The 21741-nt window shown below is 31.2% G+C and overlaps 1 protein-coding gene and 1 long non-coding RNA gene across 5 annotated transcripts in view; both read left to right on the top strand.

The window, feature by feature from the left end:
* LOC105833006 overlaps positions 1–21741 on the top strand; it is a 173078-nt gene that overhangs the window by 104148 nt on the left and 47189 nt on the right. The window lies entirely within an intron of this gene.
* LOC118647107 lies at positions 18535–19577 on the top strand. Its single transcript, XR_004964410.1, has 2 exons — positions 18535–19187; positions 19480–19577. It is a non-coding gene; the product is annotated as an uncharacterized LOC118647107 (long non-coding RNA).

Below are 21741 nucleotides of genomic sequence, written 5' to 3'. Positions count from 1 at the left end.
ACTCCAAGGCGGTCGCCGGCGTCTAATGCTTTTTTTGAAGTATGTTTATCGCGCGAGTGCCACCGGCTCTCGCGACTATTACGATTATAATTGTAAAAATAAATAAAAACAATTTAATCGATTGTAGAACAATTTTCACATTTTAACTGCATTTAATTAAAAAAATAATTATTTTTTAATAAGGCAACATATTTGTGCCTATATTTTTGTAAACAACACTTTTAACTTTTTTAATTTTTAATTTTAATTCTTAATTTTAGCTAGATATTTTTTTAACACATAAATATAAACTTGTTAATTTATTTTCCAAAATTTTACAAATTTATTTGTATAAAAGAAAAGATTTTAAAAGAAACAATTATTAAAAGAGATACGTTTTTTCATAAACGACAATATTTCTGTTATTTTATGTAAATTTAATTTACCAATAAAATGTTGAATATATTTTATGGTTAATTAAATAAATTATTTAATTATTTAAGTAAAGCACGCTTTGCTGTTATATGAGTTATTATTAATTTTTATAAGAATTGAAAAAAGATTAAGAAAATCTTTGTTTCTTCGATAATTTTACAAACTTCCATAACTTTACAAAATTAATGTTGGGTAAGTTAATATATTTTTTAACCAAATCAAGTTAAAGCTAATAACTCTTATAAAATTAATTTTTTCAAGTTAAAAATTGCATAAACGAAAAACTGACTTAGTTAAAAGTTAGGTTAAATTAACTCAAGTTAAAATTAATTTTGGAAAACATTATTTATATTTATATTAAATTAGAAAGTCATAATTTGTTTAAACTAGAAACAATTATAATTAGATTAGATCATAAAATATATTCAACAAAATTTTACAAAGCAAAAATGAAAGAATTAATTAACACCGTGGAAAATGAGTAACAACGATTAAATACCTACATTTCTTTTATATGAGATTATCTTTACAAGTGTACGTACATTGCACCATTAAAAAGGTAAAATATTATTTTGTTTGAGTTAAATTTAAAATGCAAAATTATTGCAAGAAATATCAATAAAAAAGTAGTATAGAATGTAGGCATTAGGAAATCCACTCTTTGCCAGAAACATGGATAGAATCGAGTACTAAAAATTAGACAATTTTATTTCAGAAAATAATAGCTTTTAAACTTTTAAGAATAAAACGGAATATGCACAAAAAAGTTGTGTTGTGTTTCTATAGATATCTTTTAAATCCACATCTCTGATGGAAACTGCGGGAAGGTGGTGATCTCTTCCATCAAGAGGAAATGTAAAAGAAATTGTATAATAATTTTTTCATAAAATACTTATAAAATAGTTATTAATCAATTTTATACATTTCCTAAAGAAAGGGGATTTGGCAAAAATTAAAGAAATAAGCAAAAGTTTAAAGAGCAAAACATTAAACAAATAATAATAAAGTACGATGAAAATAAATATTTAAGTTAATTACTTAAATTAAAAGTGCGTAATAAAAAAATATACTACAAACAAAACAAAAATATTTAACCACTGTATTTACAGTTGCAATACGCATGCATTCGCAAATTGTTAAATAGTTATGTTCTATAAATATTTTATTAAAAGTTAAAAGTTAATAATAAAGTTAAAAAGATAATGACTTTTAACTTTATTAATTTTAAATTTTTAATTTATAAAATTTTACTTTAACTAAATATTTCTGAAATACATAAATTTTAACTTATTGATTTTTTTCCAAAGTTTTGAAAACTTATAAATTTAATTTATAAATAAAATGTTGAATATATTTTATGATCTAATCTAATTATAATTGTTTCTAGTTTAAACAAATTATGACTTTCTAATTTAATATAAATATAAATAATGTTTTCCAAAATTAATTTTAACTTGAGTTAATTTAACCTAACTTTTAACTAAGTCAGTTTTTTGTTTATGCAATTTTTAACTTGAGAAAATTAATTTTATAAGAGTTATTAGCTTTAACTTGATTTGGTTAAAAAATATTTTAACTTACCCAACATTAATTTTGTAAAGTTATGGAAGTTTGTAAAATTATCGAAGAAACAAAGGTTTTCTTAATCTTTTTTCAATTCTTATGAAAATTAATAATAACTCATATAACAGCAAAGCGCGCTTTACTTAAATAATTAAATAATTTATTTAATTAACCATAAAATATATTCAACATTTTATTGGTAAATTAAATTTACATAAAATAACAGAGAAATATTGTCGTTTATGAGAAAACGTATCTTTTTAAATAATTGTTTCTTTTAAAATCTTTTTTTTTACACGAATAAATCTGTAAAACTTTGAAAAAAAATTAACAAGTTTAAGTTTATGTGTTTAAAAAATATCTAGCTAAAATTAAGAATTAAAATTAAAAATTAAAAAAGTTAAAAGTGTTGTTTACAAAAATATAGGCACAAATATGTTGCCTTAATAAAAAATAATTATTTTTTTAATTAAATGCAATGAAAATGTGAAAATTGTTCTACAATTGATTAAATTGTTTTTATTTATTTTTACAATTATAATCGCGAAAGCCGGCGGCGCTTGCGCGATAAACATACTTCAAAAAAAGCATTAGACGTCTCGGTGTCAGAACGTTAGAAGGGGGAAGAGGCAGAGGAGAAAGGGACGAACTCAGCCGCGAACGTAGCCAAGTGCGCGACGGCTCACGCCGATCGCAGCCGAGCGCGCGTGCCTCACGGATAGAGGGAGTGCGATGTGTGCTTGAGCGTGCCCGGGCTTGAAATCGCATCACAGCATATAAGAGCAAAATAGTTAAGAATAAGAAGCTAACCATATAAGTCAAATATTAAATAATTTCTTTAATTAAACACGTGTAAGATATATTTTAAAATTTCCTATTTTAAAAAACTTCTCAAAATGCATAAAAAGAGAAAAACAAAGTATGTCAAAAATAGCATATTTTGTAACAAGTGCAGAAAGTCTGCTTTTTTGGCGAATTTTTTTCCGGGAGTGCGTTTCCTCGCACAAGTGAGAAAAAAACTTATCGGCACAAGTTGCACATATTAGTTTTTGTTACAAGTACGTAGAAAATAGGAAAGGCCAAAAAGGGTTTAGGTGGAAAAATGGAAGAAGGGAGGTTTGTAGGGGAAGAGCTTTCTGCAAATAAGAAATTTTCTTTTTATATAGTTTTACTGGCACTACTGGCACTACGTATTTATTTTTTACTATGTTATTACTGACACTATCACTGCGTTTGACTTTTTTATGCAGTCTTGATGTAACGATGTCTAATCTGATGTTTTTGAATGACTCAAAATGACAGGTTAGTCAAGGTTAGGTTCATGAAAGCAACAAGGCATCGGTAATTTTACGACAGTTACCGTATGCGTGTCGCGAAATGATGAAGAAGCGTCGGTAATTCTGCGAAAGTTACTGTATGTGCATGCGAGTATGGCAAAGATATGAAAAATGATCAAACGTGCAAAAAAAATCATGCTTCATCATCAGTCAAGTGACATGAAAAAGATTACTTTTGACGCACATAACAAGAAATTAATTATTGCATTGATTTTGCTATCAAAATGATTGTCTAATTATGTGCTCTCAAAATATTCTGGTTTCACATTTTATGTTTTACTTTTTAATTTGCCAAAATCAATTAACAACGTGGTGTACAGACGTGTATACAAAAATAAAGTACTATAAAAAAGTTGTTGCATTGACTTTAGTATTCAAATAGTTGTTTAATTATGTGTTCTTAAAATATCTTGGTCTTGAATTTTGTACAATTAACGTATAGTCAACCCTCAAAAATGTATTTTTATACAAAACGTTCTTAAAAATGTATTCTTGCACTGAAAAAATTGTTTTCTAGGAACCAAGGAGGTACTCTAAAAATAAAAGAAAAATTTTTAAATTAAATTAAGTTAAAATTATAATAAAATTAAATAGCTATTCTCAAATTTAGACTTTTTTTATTTTTAGATTATCCTCTTGGTTCTTAGAATACAATTTTTTTTGGTGTGTAAAAGAACAAAAAATATATTTTTTTTACAAAAGTAATAATATAAAGAAAATGCGCCAAGTATGAAAACGGATGTTCATACGAATTAGAACATTTACTTTTACAAATACTTATTTGTACAAATATTTTAAATACTACAAAAACTTGGCGCCGCTAAATCGAATAAGTTGCTTTAATACAAAATCGCTTTTTTACAATTTAACTTATAGACTAAAATAATAATAATAATTTAAAATTACAATTTTTAACAATCGAAATGGTGGAAATCGTAATGGTGTTATATACGTATAACATTATACACGCACGTGAGAGAGAGAGAGAGAGAGAGAGAGAGAGAGAGAGAGAGAGAGAGAGAGAGACAGAGAGACAGACAGAGAGACAGACAGAGAGACAGACAGAGAGACAGACAGAGAGACAGACAGAGAGACAGACAGAGAGACAGACAGAGAGACAGACAGAGAGACAGACAGAGAGACAGACAGAGAGACAGACAGAGAGACAGACAGAGAGACAGACAGAGAGACAGACAGAGAGACAGACAGAGAGACAGACAGAGAGACAGAGAGACAGAGAGAGAGAGAGAGAGGGAGAGGGGGCAGAGAGAGAGGGGGTTATCTAAAACTGTTTAATTATTTATAAAGATATAATTTATAGTTTCTTCTTTCCGCATAACAAAAAACTTGCTGAAAACGCGAACATTTTCCAAGAAGCAATGTGCGATAATTTCTTGTAGATCATTGCGAGAACTTGCTGCCGCCGTCAACACGTCACTAATTGATCGCCAATCAAGACACATAATTTCTCCTTCTATTCTTTCACGGACACGGACATGCACTTTTTGTCAATTCTCGTTCCCCTATCACGTTCGTAACCATCTATCGCGCGAAAAGCAAAAATACAAATCCCCACTTTCTGTCCCAGGCGACGACGATAATGAGGACGATAATGAGGACGTTTCTTAAAAATTTTACTCTTGATGCAAAACTTTAAATCGCGATATCTTCGTTCGTAAATCACATAGCGGAAAAATAAAAACACTTTTGTGATATAAATCGGATACAAGTTATCCATTAAGCTTATCTAGAATTAATCGATTCAGCCGTTATTGAGATCCGATAATCTATGGAATCTCGCAAACGGCGTCTCGCGTAAATAGAGGCACGGTGCTTTGCGTGCATACACTTGGCGCGAGACACTACCGTGCCTCTTGATGCAGCAATTAATTTTTTAAAGAACTTAATTTTTCTAAGCACATCCGCATAATAATGTTACGTTAACAATCGAGTTTGAGTTAAATAGTGAAATTTGAAGTTAAAATATTTTAAGAATACATAATTTGATAATTATTTTGATATCAAAGTAGAAGCAGTAATTATTCTTCTAACATACTTTATTTCTGTATTTTTGTGCATTTTGAGGTCTTTTTTAGTTTTTTTAACAAATAAGAAATTTAATCTATTAAATCTCAAGCGGACAGTTTTCTGTGATTTTTTTAGTAAGTAGTATACTATGAATCTAGTCCTTAAAAAATTTTAAACCAAATTTTTCTTATGTAAAATTTTTTGAGCTTTCAATATCCGTCATCAAAATTTCTCGAAAATGCGATCTGGACAAGTTATGTTAATTTATTTTCAAAAAAGTTGATTTTTTCATTGAAATTCTTTTTTTAATCAATATTTACACATAGGAAACGGATGGAAATATCTCTGAAAAGTGAAAATCTAGCGTTCATGGACCATAAATTTTTAAATATACGTGTGAGTATATTTCAATTCAAGATAGCGACATTCAATAGCAGTTAGAAGAGGAAAAATGAAATCTTCGATTTCTCCGTATGTAAATATTTCTCTTAATTGCTTTATAATCCAAATTAGTTTTTAAAAGTTTTTTGAGTCGTTGATTGCGATTCTGTTATCAGACATGTCAAATTCAGGATTGCGGATCCAATATGGCGGTCGACAATGTTTGAAGTCAATCAAATGTTCTGAAAATTACTCTATGGAGGTTTTTTGGGTCGCAGATTACGACATTAGAATTGTTGAATTGAAGAAAATGGATTGAATATTATAGAATAGTCAGTAGAAAATTTTTAAAGTTAATTAAGTGAAATTTTATTTATGAACATTTATGGAGGATTCTAATACTTATTTCTGTTTGAGAAAACTCTACTACATTTATACTGAACCGTTTCTACAAAATATGTATATTATACGAAATAAAATGAGTGAATCATAGTACGTTTCTCAGCGACCCAAAAATCTCCTATGTAGAAATTTTCAATAAATTTGATTGACTTTAAACATTTTCGACCGCCATATTAGATCTGTTATCTTGAATTTGACATGTCTGATAACAGAAACGCAATCAGCAACCCAAAAAACTTTTAAAAACCAATTTGGATGATAAAGCGATTGAAAGAAATACATATAGAGAAATCGAAGATTTTATAGATTTCCTCTCTTTTAACCGCCATTTTGAATGTCGCCATCTTGAATTGATATATTCTCACATATACATTTGAAAGTTTATTGTCCGTGAACGTAAGACTTTTAATTCTCAGAAATATTTCTATTTGTTTTCTATGTATAAATATTGATTAAAAAAAAAATTTTAGTAAAAAATCAAGCTTTTTGCAAATAAATTAATATAATTTGTCCAGATCGCATTTTTGAAAAATTCTGACAACAGATATTTAAAGTTCAGAAAATTTTACACGAGAAAAAATTGGTTTTAAAGTTTTTGAGAATTAGATTCATAGTATAAAATACCACTGAAAAAGTCACAGAAAACTGTCCACTTAATGGATTTAATGGATTAAAATGGATTTAATGACACTTAATGGATTAAAAATAATATATTTTGCAACTGTTTGATTTACTAAATAGTTTATTGTTTGACTTACATGGTTGCCTTCTTGATAATTTTGATAATTTTGATTTTAATTCTCGATAAATTTGATTTTATATGATTATTATACGACAGTATCTCTAATACAGGCACATTGATTTATGAACCGTTGAATATTTTTTATATCTGGTTGTAGTATAATAAAGCACAAAACTAACGAAAAAATTTAGTATATCCATTTTTACTCACGTTATACTTTATACAGAGTTTTTCAGGAATAGGTTTACGTGAATCTTTTTTGAGGTGTAAATGCATTTACTCATACCCTTGCTGTGTTTTTTTTGCGAGGGTTATGTGGAACCTGCTAAGCGTACAGAGGAGGAGCCTAATCTTTCGTCCTATGTGTGTAAAGCCCAGACTACCTACTAAACCCATCCCGGATGTTTTTCACTCGCTATTTTGGATGCGCCCTGAGAACTGACATTGTTATTACCTCCAAGGCGTTTTTAGCCTAGTGCTCTTAGATGGAGCTCTGCTTCTTGCGAGCTTATGGGAGAGAGGGGATTTTCCTCCCCTTTGGCTTGTTGTTCCGATTAAGCGGAACTCTCTGGTTGTGGCGAGGTGTTGACTTCTGCCTCGTCACTTCTTTTGTGGGGCGAGAGGGTGTTTATCCCTCTCGACCCTTGCCTTCTCCCCGCACAGCTAGTTTTGTGTAAGTGAGAGGACCATTCCCCCACTCTGTTGGGAGGTTACTACTTCTCTTTCCTGGGGGTAGCTCTCCTAGAGGAATCGGGTACAGGGAGGGGGTTAGACCCTAACGGGGAGGCGGGCAGTCTACTCTTTTCCCTTCCCATTAACCCTAACACTGAGGGCCCCAAACTGTGGGACTCCGCGGTATACTCCACTTCTGTGGGGGACCAAATTTTGGTTCCTGAACTCTAGTTCCCTGCCGCTCAGATAGTCCCAAAAGACTCGCCTCAAATAGAAGGGAACTCTGTGCTGTTTCAATGCCCCCGCCCCTATACGGGGACAGGGTGTTAAACGCGTTGACGATGTCGATTGACACCGCCAGGTCCACCCCGCACTCCCACACTACGGCTTCCGAAAAGGACCGGACGCGCATGATTGCTGTAGAATAGCTCTTCCGGAAGCCGTACTGATTTCTGTGTAGGTCTGGTCCTACTCGCTATAGATGCTTGATGAAACGTTTCACAATGATGCGTTCGAACAGTTTTCCTGCTTTGTCTAGCAGGTAGTTGGGTCTATATGCGGAAGGGGAATCCGCGGTCTTTCCTACTTTTTGGAGGAGAACTAACTTGGCCCTTCTCCAGACTAGGAGGAAGATCCCCTCTTTGAGATTTGTATATAGATGACTCAAGTGATCACTGACCTTTCTTGCGGTTAAGGCCAGAATTCGACCGGGGATGTCGTCAGTGCCCGGTGCGGCATTATGTGCACGCAATTTTTGCTTACTTTCTAACTTACCAGACTTAACTAAGCTTACTTTCCTTAACCTCCCACTTTTTGTCTCATTCGATCTTCTCGACCGGTTGTGGTCCCTCAAATGGAATCCTGCCTCTCGGATCTCTCGGGAAAAGAGTTCCGACCACTGTTTCCAGGAAATGGAGGTCGAGTGACTCCGTCATAGGGGACGCCCATCTTTGGAGTTTGTCCGAAACTGTCTTATAGGGGCGCACCCAAGGGTACCTGTCGAGAGTGAGCGTTAGTTCATTCCAGGCTCTGGCTTTGGCCCTGCTGATGACCGCACACAGGCGGTACCTTGCTGCTCGGTACACTTCCTGTGTACTGTCGACCCCTGCGGGGTTTTTTCTTCGCCGGGCCGCGTATAGTCTCGCCTGGAGCGATTTGCAAGATGCTGAAAGTCGGCGATCTCTTCGCTCCACCAATACGCGGCCCGGCGGGGATGGGGATTGCCTGGGGCATCACGGCATCACACGCTCGCGTTACCAGCTCCTGGAAACCAGACTATTTCTTTCGCGAACTCCCGCCCTTTTCTTTGTTTGGACCATGACCTTGTGAGGATTGTGGCATGTCTCGGTCTAGTTTGGTTAAGACCTTTTGGGCTCGCTGGCGTGGCGTCTAAGCACCTCTACAGGGGCGACTTCTAGGACCATTTTTTTATTATAGATGGTCCGAGAGGTTCTCGTCTATCGCCACCTGCCATTCCCTCAGTGTCCGCTCAGCCAAGGGGGTTGCACGTTATGTCCACAAAGGACTCCCCCTGTGACCGCACGCAAGTGCTCCTCAACCTTTTGTTCAAGCAGACAAGGCCTTTGGGGACTGGGTGACGAGTGTCGTCACCCAGTCCCCAAAGACCCTGCCCTTAGCATCTACGAGAAACTCTAAAGTGCCGATGTGGCATTGAAGTCCCCTGCGATCACCACCGGCTAGGGCATGAATCTCCTACATTCTTTTCGATGTGCCCCAGAGTCACGTGAACCTAGCACTCCCACTTTTGATCTTAATTTTCTGTGGACAGATAAAAGCACAAAATTTGTAATTAGAGCAACAAATTAGCACTCAATTAACACATAATTATACCGTAAAATGTTTTTTAAATGACAGGAGTTAGTTTCAATGAAGGGTAGTTTAACATTTTGTTGCACAATTTGCTAAACATATTTTGGTGAATTTTAATATATAGAGGTTTTTGAAGTTAACTGCAGGTTTAAGGTAAAAATTTTAAAAATTATAATTGCGGATTTAGTATGGTTACCAAATTAAAAAATTAATTCTGACTTATTTACTGACTTATTTATATAATATATTATATAAAAAAGTTTTTTAGACTTCTGATTTTAACTGTGACGAGGATTAGTAGGCGTCCCTTTAGAAATCAGTTTTAAAGTTCTTAATTCTGAGCACTGCGTTAGCGAAATATATGACTTTAGCCTTAGGAAGTATAACTGAATCAGTGTAAAAAACCACAAGAGTTTAATAATTTATAAGTAATTTTTTTAAACAAAATTTTGCAGAGTCAAATTCTCATTTTAACAACACAGCCACACAAAAAAAGTGATCTGGCCTGTATACCAGACCCATGTATTTCTATGGATTTTGGCATGCTGAATCCAAATCTGATGTCAGAATTGGTAGATTGGTTCGCTTTTTTGAGGAAACCTAAAAAAAAACTTGAAAATCCACAAAACGAACACTCGCTGATGTACTCTTAGCCTATATAACAGAACCGATTCAGGATGTTTCTTTATGTATTTTGACACGCTGAGTTCGAATTTAGAATTTAGAACAATCTTAAAAACAACTCAAAATCTCATAAAATGGGCACTTTTGTTGGATGTATCCTTGGCTTGTGGAACAAAAGCACTTTCTGGCACGTTTTCTTATGTATTTCAAATTGCTAAGTCGACCTGAAAAAGACGGTTAAAAATTCTATGGAAAAGTTGTAATAAATACTATGCTATATTAGATTTTTCGCAACAGAAAAAAAATCCCCACTATTTCTTTTACTATATTGGATTTTTTTATTTTTAAACGATCTATGCAGAGGCATTCTTTTACGTTTGTTTCCTCTTGATGGTACTTCTCTTTTCAGCATTCAGCAAAAATCAGCTATCATATTCTCATTCCACCTGTCTTGATATCGGCGCTCCATTTCTGCGATGTCCTGGTGGAATCATTCTCCCTGTTCCTCACTATAATCACCTAGATTTTCTGGGAAGTAGTCTATATGAGAATCCAAGAAATGTAACTTAAGATTCATCAAGCAACCCAGTTTTCTGAAATTTTCAACCATTTTGGATACTATTTCTTTGTACATTGCATTTCTGTGATTTCCTAGAAAATATTTGACAAGATTTTTAAAATTCAGTCAAGCATTTTTTTCAATATTATTCATTTTAGTAACAAAAGTTTCATCCCTTAACAGTATTCTAACTTGAGTCTATCGGAAATTCCTTCCTTTAATTTGGCATCGAAGATATGCGTAAACTTTTCTTGAAGATATTGAAAACATTCACCGTCTTTATTTAAAGCCTTAACTAACTGTTTTATTAGATTTTTTAATTTAATATGAAGAGGTGGGAGAAGAACTTTTGAAGGATTTACTAAAGGATCGTTTATAACGTTCATATGTCCAGGTTGTAATGACGTTCTTCTTGGCCATACTTTTTTCGAGTAATAATTCTGACGATCTTTACTATCCCATTTGCACAAAAAGCACAGCCTTTTTGTGTAACCTGATTGTTGTCCTAATATCATAGTTATAATTTTAACATTTACTACAACTTTTTTATAGAATTTTTAACTGTCTTTTTCAAGTCGACTTAGCAATTTGAGATACACAAAAAAACGTGCCAGAAAGTGCTTTTGTTCCACAAGCCGAGAGTACAACAAAAGTGCCCATTTTATGAGATTTTGAGTTGTCTTTAAGATTAATTAACCTTAAACTTAATAAACTAATTTTGAATTCAAACTCAGCGTCTCAAAATAGGTAAAGAAACACATCCTGAATCGTTTTTGTTATGTAGGCTAAGAGGTCATCAGCGAAGATGTTCGTTTCGTGGATTTTCGAGTTTTTTTAAGGTTTCCTCGAAAAAGCGAATCAATCTATCAATTCTGACATCAGATTTGGATTCAGCAGGTCAAAATCCATAGGAATACATGGGTCTGGTATATAGACCATTTTTTTGTGTGGCTGTGTAATGAAAGGTCTGGTAAAAATGCCGATTTTGGTCTTCAACTATTTAAAATTTATATATATTATTATTACTAGTGCTCTGCAGAATGTAAAAATATTTTTTTGTAGCCTAAAAATCGATGAAACTTGGTGAGATTCAAAAATAAAGTACGCTGTAGATTTTTGAATAGCTTACCCGGTATTCTCTAAATAAGTAATTTAATTGTCTTTAAGGAGTCATTACTCGACTAATTATTTCAAGCGTAGTATAAATATCCACGACTGTTATTCAAAATAGCTGATTTAATATGATAGTGTATGTTTGGAAAACTCATTGCTGTCGCGTGAAAACTGTTGCTAATAGAATTAGTGAGTTTAGACTTTTTTCTGATAACCATACGTAGGCCTAGGAAACAATACTTTGATCTGTTATATTAAGTTTTTCATTTTTTGTTATATTCTTTTTTTGAAACTTTTTATTTTATTTTATCTGTTTTCTTGAGCATGTTATCGACATTAGTTATACACATTTTGAGATCACATTACTTTGAGAGGCGAAGGAAATTCTAGGGGAGATGCTAATAAAGCACCTCTATTTATGACAGGCAAGGGGAATTTACGTTAATAAAGCATGCCGATTTATAAGAGACGATGGTGCTAACGATAATATAAATGACTAATAAGGAGATATCAACATCTGCTAACTCTACTTTCAAATAAGCCGTAGTGCATTTGAAAGGGGAGATGAAAAAACAAAAACCGTGTTCTGGCTTTTGGATGAATAGACCTTAATTTATTAGAAAATTACATCTAAATATGTACATTTTTGGCCGGTAAAATAAGTACAATGGAAAGTCACTTTTTGGCATGAAGCGCGGTAATCGCAGGTGCTAAGTGCGCTTACTGTTTTGCTATTTGTGCGAGCTGGATTCGAGACTAGTTGTGACAAATTTTTTAGTCTATATGCCAATTAAATTTATTTTCTTTATTCTTTAAAGTGAAAGAAAATTTTTGCGGTTTTAATAAATTTTACAAAAACAATGTTATTAAATATAAAAAAGTACATTTTGATTTATTTTATTTATGGTAAAATTCCCATATTTTTGTACAATGTTATGGTTGGAAATGGACATAAAAACATTGGTAACATAAATGTTTCTCGCACCACGAACATATTATAAATGCAACTCGCGTGTTGTAAATATATTTTTTGTTATGTACGTTGGGTGAAAAATAATTTTTAAAAAAGCAAAAAATAACATAACTAAAAATATTTAAAATAATTGCTTGGTATCCGTCAAAGTTAAAAAATTAACGCGACATTGTACAAGAATGTCAGAATTTTATAATAAATAAGAAATGTATTATTTTTTATTATATTTAATAATGTTATAGAAATTTATTAAAACCACAAAATTTTTTTTTACTTTAAAGAATAAAGAAAATAAATTTAATTGGCATATACAATGAAAAAAAATTATCACCTCTGGTTTCGAATTCAGTTCGCACGGATAGCAAAACAATAGGCGCGCACTTAACATTCGCAGCCATCGCGCTTCATGCCGAGTAGTGGCTTTCCATTGTATTTACCTTACTGGTTGAAAATGCACATATTTAGATGCAATTTGCTCAGAAACTAAGGCCTATTCCCAAAAGTTAAAACACGATTTTTTATTTTCACATTTTTTTTCAAATGCACTATGGCTCATTCGAAAATAGAGTTAACAGATGTTGGCATTTCCTTGTGAGTAACGAGAGATAGTGGACTTATTCTATATGTCTATATAATATTGATAACGATTTCGACATAATCTGACCATATTCAGTTTCACATTTCAAACTTCGAATTGATGATGCCGAATGTATTATCAGAAACTTCGAGAACGCTCGAATAACAGTTTCCACACAACAGCAATGACTTTTCCAAACATACCGCCATATTGGATCACCTATTTTGAATGACAGTGGATATTTATACCATGCTTGGATGGAATAATTAGTCAAATAATAACTTCGTAGACAATTAAATCACTTATTTTGAGGATATTGAGTAAGATATTCGAAATCTAGAACTTAACATTGTATTGTATTTATGAATCTCATTAAGTTCCCGATTTTTAGATTTCAAATAAAAATAGTTTTGCATTCAGCAGAGCACTAGTAACGATAATTTATTAGGTGTACAACTTTGCTTCCACGTTTGCAATAGATGGCTGTAGCGGTAAGTGGTGGTCGAAATGAATACATTGTAGACATCATACAATAAGCTTAGGCATTTGTAAACATAACGCCATCGAAATGTTAGTTGATTTGTGTCTGCATCATAAAGTTATTCTCGATTGAAAATGTCAGCTTACGAGCCAAATTCATCGAATGTTCTCAAATATGGTGAGGCCGCTATTAGTGGAAGAACGAGAGTGGTTTCAACGCTTCAAGAATGGTGACATCGAAGACCGGCCACGGTCCCGGTGGGACCAGCTCGGCGTAGTGTATTATGAGCTACTAGAACCGACTGAAACAATCACAGGCAATCGGTATCGAAAGCAATTGATGCGTTTGATCCGAGCACTGAAAGACGGCCGCAATACAACAATAGACACGATAAAGTGATTTTGCAGCATGACAATGCTTAACCCCATGTCGCAAAACCCGTCAAAACATACTTGGAAACGTTGAAATGGGAAGTCCTACCCCACCTGCCGTATTCTTCAGACATTGCTCCCTTTGACTATTACTTGTTTCGATTAATGACACACGGCCTGGCTGTCCAGCACTTCCGTTCTTATGAAGAAGTAAAAAATTGGATTGATTTGTGGATCGTCTCAAAAGATGATCAGTTTTTTCGACGCGGGATTCGTATGCTGCCAGAAAGATGGGAGAAAATAGTGGCCAGCGATGGACAATACTTTGAATCGTAAATGTATAAGCAGTTTTTCACAATAAAGCCTTGAAAAAAAGGGCAGAAACAAAGTTTTACACCCAATATATGAATTTTAGACGTTGATTGATGGGACAAAATTGACACTTTTTACCGGACCTCCTTTACATATATGTAGGTAACAAACACATGAATTTAATTTGAGAAAAATAGATATATTTATAAAAATTACGAAGAAATTGGTAAGCTTTCCATTATATAACCCATTATACAACAAAGAATTAAACGAACAAAACAAATGTGCAATATTGCAAAATGTTCATGCAACGTTATTAGTAACATTACAGCAGTGAAAAAATGTTTGCTTTTAGAAATATTTTATATAAAATTACGGCAATACACACACGCGCGCGCGCGCACACCATACGGAGTATTACACATACCTACTGATCAAAAGTTTGGACACATCAGTATAAACTTCTCTTCTGACTAATTTGAACAATTCTAGCAATTTGATGATTAAGGTAATCCTTGGTTGTGCAAAATAATGACTTGTGCTTTTTTTCCTCATCAATTATTTAAAATAACAGAATGTATATGAAATTATATTGAAAATTATATTGAAGATTTTAAATATCGGATTTTTGTGATATACTTCTGGCATTCAACCAGAACTTACTGGAATGGGTATTGCCTTGATACTAGCCGAGCTAGTAAGATAAAGGCTACTATTTCTAGTAAATTTTTATGGCATAAATAAGTTGCACATTAGATAATAACGTCAAGAAAAGAGATAAGGATACTCTATAGCCGACTATCTCCGTCGGCTTCAGGTTATTGGGCAGAAACATAAACAGTGCGTATTCTAGTTAGTTCTACATTCTCATAATTTTCCGCAACTTTACTTTGTAAATGTTATTTCTAATCTTCTTGTATTTTTGTGACGAAAGATGTAATTGACAATCAATATTTTACAACTCTTGTATGATTCTCTGCTCTATGTCTATATTTGTTTATATTTATATTGAACACCTAATATCTTGCAATAAGTTCTTATCTGATATTCTATAAATAATGTAAATTGAATTTAGAATAACAGAAAACAGTAATGTAAATCAGTACTTTCTATATTATTTACATTGCTTGTCATCTTTAAACATTATATTTTATTATTACTTCTGTTCCATTAATGCCCAAGCGGACGTATTTTTAACATAATTTTCAGCGACTTTATTTGCAACGTTAAAGTTTTTAATAAAAATTAAAAAGTATTATTTCTTACGTAAAATTTTATGCTTTTACGGAATCCGTTATCAGAATTTGTGTAAAATAAAGTCCAAAAAAATTATAGTGGTTTTTATATAAAAAATGCGAAAAAATCGCAAATTTTTTTGTTTCAATATTTTTTACATTAACCCTTCGCTGTGAATGACACGTATATGTGATGCAAAAATAAGATGTACAGTTGGTTGCTAAAAGGTTGCAACACTTTTTTGGGGATTATTTTTGGAACGCGCAGAATTTTTGAGAATACGAACCACCATCTCTGGATGCACATAGTGAGCGGTTATGACAACCGTCAAAGTAATCGAATTATATGACATAAATTAATATATTCAAGTTCATTCCGCGTAAAAATCTTAAGATATAAATACTGTAAGATGATGGAAAGTATAAAGAAATAATTATATTTGATAAATTTATATTTTGAGAATAGAATTTGAAATTTAAAGATAACATTATTTACATAATATGATATGTAATAATAAAAATATGATATGTAATAAATCATGTACAATAATGATGATTTTTATTTATACATTTTATATACAGTATTGTTTATAATAAATAAATAATTTAATGAAATGTTATATATATTATTTTAATCAGAGATAAAGCCATTCCATTAAATAATTACATTAAATATCTACAAATTAAATATTAATTATAAGATTACTTGTTTTGTTCTTTGCAGATATTTCAGAAATTTACGACTAAAATTATTAATTGATTATTAGAATAAAAAGAATACTAATAACGACAAATAAAAACACAAAAAAATGTATTCTTAAAAAAATGCAAAAATGCTTTGATTTAAGAATATTTTGTACTTAAAATAGCGCCAAGAATATATATTCTTCAATTAAGAATAAATTATTCTTAATTAAAATTAAAAAAAAAATTTTTTTATTAACAACAAAATTTGCTTTAATTAAATAAAGAATAAATTTGCATTAGTTTAATACTAAATGTGTTCTTATTAATTGTAATTTTTCTCTCAATAAGTTTTTTTTTAACTTTATTCCAAATAAATTTAATTTAATTTAAACATATTATTTTTCTAAAATAAAAGTTTTTACAATTCTATCCTTATTTTTTTCGATCCTTTTTATAGATTGACATATTTTAGCCAATTTTATGTGTGAATAGCGAAATCTTACTTCCTTCCGCGCTTTTGGCTTTTATTTATAAAAAAGTGCATTTTGTTCACGAGATAACACGTCACGTAGCGGTGGGTAGTGAAAAGGATACCATCTTAAGAATAAAATATATTTTGCACAAGCTTAGTTGTTAACCCAATATTTAAGCATGTTATTTTTAATTCAAGAATAAATAACTTTCAAATTATATACCTAAATTCGTTTTAATCATATACGATTAAAAAAAAAAAAATACCATCTTAAGGGGATACTAAACTGCTCTGTTTTATCATTAATTTTCGGACACCGAAATCTTTTTATTGATTGCATGGAATTGAAAATCCTTCTCCAAAATTAAAATACAGATAATAACGCGGTGCGCTGCGATCAATTTCATACGAAAAACGAAAGAAAGTTAGAAAATTATAGTTTTGTTATCGACTTCTGTAGTCGACTCGTGAAAACATTGGCTGCGTATAAAAGTTTTAGACTTTGTACGTATAAAATAAGCATGGAGCGCACTTGGCATTTCAGCAAAGAACAATACTGTTTAGAATGAGCCTAGGAACCTTAGAAAAAAAGTTTTCGGTGTTTAAAAGGATCCTATCTGTTTTATCGTCAGAATTGTACAATTTGTTCCAATGTACAACTTTTTATTGCATTTACAGAATTAAAAATTCTCCACAATTAATTCTGGAAAAGGATTTCGAAATCTATAAAAGAAATACATACAAAATTTTGTTAATAACGTGCCCAAATGACTCTACATTATCGACCTCGATCAAGTTTGACGAGCAGTTTAGCATCCTCTTAAGAATAAAATATACTTTACGTAAACCTATTTGTTATTCATGTAAATAAATATTTCTAGTTGATGATAGCATTTCATGCTTATATCAAAGTATATAGCATTCAAGAATAAAAATTTACTTGCAGTAAGGATTCATATTTTTCTGTGAAAATAAATAATATATTATTAAAATTTAATGAAATAAGTTTATGAAAATTGTAGTCCCTTAGCATATTCTAACTAATTATTAACAATTTATTTTTAACATATAAAAGATAAACTATACTCGTGTAAAAATTATACTTGTGTAAAAATTAAATTAACTATTTATTTCAGATCAATCGTTATTTAATAATTATTAAAAATTATTACGATAAATATAATATAGCAGCAAGTGGTCAATCTTGTTTTTAATTATATTAATGTACATTTTAGCTTTAATAGATAAGTTCCTAATTATTCAAAATAAAACGGATATTGAGACATTGACTCAATATCCATTTTATTGTGCATGCAAAGTGGTGCGTGCCATCAGTTTTAAGAATTAAGAGATCTGAATCCAGATGCAGATCTGAGTTTTCAATGGATTGTGTTAGGGCAAGATTGTGTTTCTCTATCTTAATTGCTCTTGAGAATTGGCAATGGTGTGCAATACTTCCAGTTTAAAGATTTCTGTTTGAATTCCCAAAATGTTTTCACGGTTGCAATGGAGAATGGCTGCTGGCTTTCGCCCTATATTTTTTGCCGCTTTCTTAATCTTGCAGGTTCCATTGAGCGATCCTTTTGCATCCATTAGCTTTATATTTACGTATTAATTATGTTTTGTATATGTAAATATATTATTGGACAATTTGTAAATATGTATAAACATTTTTATAAATGTTTTAGAATAAATTAATATATTCAAAACTAATTAATAATTAATAATTAATAATGTTTAAAAAATATATTTTAATAACAACTAAAATTAAATGTAGAAATGCAATTATAGAAATATATATTATAGAAATTTAACTATTATTAAATCTCTCTCTTATTGTTTGTAAGTAAAAGTTACTTTTGTTTAAATAAGAAAGAAATTTACTCACTTTATTAAAATCAGAACTAAAATATAAATGACATTATATGATAGATAAACAATAACATCAAGAGACACGGTAGTGGCTCGCGCCAAGTGAAAGCGCAGCGCGAGCCCGACCGTGCTCTTTACGCGAGTACGCGACTTGCGAGCACTCGAGATTATTGAATCTCAGAAACGGTTAAATCGATCGAGTTTCTAAGTAAGCTCAATCGAAAGCTTGGGGTCGATTTATATTAGAAAACTATTTTTATTTTTTCTCTACATGTCCTATGAATGGAAATATCGCGACGCAAAGTCCGAAAAGCCAAAATTTTATTTAAGATACGTCGTCGTCATCGTCAACCTTGTTGGTATCTCTGCGGGTAGTGCGGGTGCCGAAAATGAGGGACGAAAATCCATTTCGCTTATCTACTACCGTGTGGCGTTCGCATCGTCACTATAGCACCGTATATGGCAATGTATAAGTCACGTGGTCACCAGTGGCTCGCTCGCGCCGTGAATTAGTTGTGTGAAGATGATAGGTTATATATGAGGTTTTATTATTATTAATCATTGACACCAATATAAATTAATTAATTAATCAGAGAGTAACATAGCTCAGTTTATCGATGAGGTAGATGAGATGTTGCGTGATGTAAAATGTGTATTATTGTTGTAATTGTCAATGATAATGTTGTAAGGATAAAGTAAAGAATAAAAATAGTATAATATTGATTGACAATTACAGCAACATTTTTTATCCAATACACAATTCTTCTACATCATACAATATTTAATCTCTCATCGACACTAATATAAAATTACAGAGCTATTTTATTTTAACAGGTCACATAAGTTGCTTCGGCCACAGGTCAGCTCCTGTCAAGTGACATGTGTAGTGGAGGTTAAATTATTTATTTAATGATTTTAATCATTGACACCAATATAAATTAATTAATTTCAGAGAGTAACATAGCTCAGATTTATCGATGAGGTAGATGAGATGTTGCGTGATGTAAAATGTGTAATTATTGTTGTAATTTCAATGATAATGTTGTAAGGATAATAAAGTAAAGAATAAAAATAGTATATTGATTGATTGACAATTACAGCAACATTTATCCAATACACAATTCTTCTACATCATACAATATTTCATCTCTCATCGACACTAATATAAAATTACAGAGCTATTTTATTTTTAATTTTAACCGGTCAGTGAGATTGTAAGAAAATGATTTTGTATTAAAGCAAATTATTCGGTTTAGCAGCGCCAAGTTTTTGTAGTAAAATATTTATTTGTATTAAAATATTTATTTGTAATATTTATAATTTGTTTGTATTAAAACTTATTTACCAGCTCAATATTATTTTCTTTACTCTTTGCCAATATACTTCCTGACAATTGTTTTTTGCAGGTGCACAGCAGCCTCGTATCGGCGCACAGCAGCCAATATTTAATACAAAAGGCTAATATTTATAGTTTAATCTTATATTTAAGAATCTTCTTAAGTTTATCGTTAAAATACTTCGTAATTAACGAAATTGTATTTAAAGACAAACTTAAGACAATCAAAGCTATATCAGACTAGAGATTGAGATTGAGATTGAATTAGAATTTGACTAACTAATTGGTTATATTTCATTTCAATCTCAATATCAATCTCTAGTCTGATACGGGCTTAATAAAAAATTAAACTATAATGTCAGCCAAAGCATAATAAAGTAGATGTTCTAGCTTGTATAAACATCTACTTTATAGTTGGCGCATTTTCTATATATATCATTACTTTTGTAGAAAAAAAAACGTAATACTTTAATTTTATAGTGTCAAATCTAAAAAATTTTGTATTATAAAAACTGGCTAAAGAATAGTAATAATGTTTTAGTTTTTATAAAAATATTTGTTCTTATAATTGGCGCAAAATATTTAGATATCATTATTATTGTAGAGAAGTTAATTTATGTGTGAGTATAATATTTAGGTTGAACCATCCAAAAGTATATACCACTTAGGTTGAATTTGATTAAAAATTTTATCTTGAATTTGTGATTTCTTTCTTATATTACTTAGGTTAAAACATCCAATAATTTTTTTGCTTAAGGGAAAAACCAAACACTTGGCGCCTTTTTTTACCTTTTTTAAAAAGGTAATTTTGTTGGGTAAAGAAACATGTGATAACATAGTTTTTAATATAATTTTAATTTATTTTCTGCTTTCAATTTATATAGAATTTCTTTTTTGTACTCTGAAATAAAAATATTACGTTAAATTAGGCTGTTCTACCATGCTTCTGTTTTGTTCAATAAATAACTTCCATTTGGATAGAAAAGAAATATATTAGAAGGAATTTTGGCGACTCAAAGCCACTTTTTAAATTATTTTTTAATTTTTTGTATATTTTAATATACAACATTTTGATGATGTTTATTTTGGTATATGTTAACAGGGGGTTGGGGAGGGTAGTTTCCCAATGGGAGATGGGGGGTTGCTAGTGACTTCATCCTTGACTCAGTTATGTGTATTAAATTGAGAGTATGTATTGTTTATATTGTTTGCGAGTTAATTTAGCTTGTAGTATTTTGGCGCGTTGATTACGAATACGATAGTGAAAATTGGCGCAAATTTGATTTTCATGGCGCAAACCATAAAAAAATGATAAAAATCACGGTTTTTTCTATTTATTTCTGTAAATAATGGGAATTTCAAAATATATTTCAGATAAAAGTTGTAGATCTCATGGAAATACACATTTTAAGTTCTATTGATTCTTGCCATAAAGACAATAGTTTTTGAGAAAAACGACGTTAAATGTTCAAAACTTTATAAAACTTATCTAACACAATTCGAGTTTTATTAGTTAATTTTATAATAATAATAAATTCTTTTTCAGTCAACCAACCGGCTAGATTTTTATTCGTGACAATTTACATAAATTTCGACGTTTCGAACCTGATCCTTTTCAAGTACAGTGAGAGAGCGGATTTACATGATAAAAATCCGCTCTCTCATTGTACTTGAAAAGGACACAAAATCAGGGCCAAAACATCAAAATTTATGTAAATTATCACGAATAAAAATCTAGCCGGTTGGTCGACTAAGAAAGA

Source organism: Monomorium pharaonis, chromosome 8 (assembly GCF_013373865.1).
Source record: "Monomorium pharaonis isolate MP-MQ-018 chromosome 8, ASM1337386v2, whole genome shotgun sequence".
In the NCBI taxonomy this organism is placed as follows: domain Eukaryota; kingdom Metazoa; phylum Arthropoda; class Insecta; order Hymenoptera; family Formicidae; genus Monomorium; species Monomorium pharaonis.
This window is presented reverse-complemented; position numbering and strand designations above follow the sequence as displayed.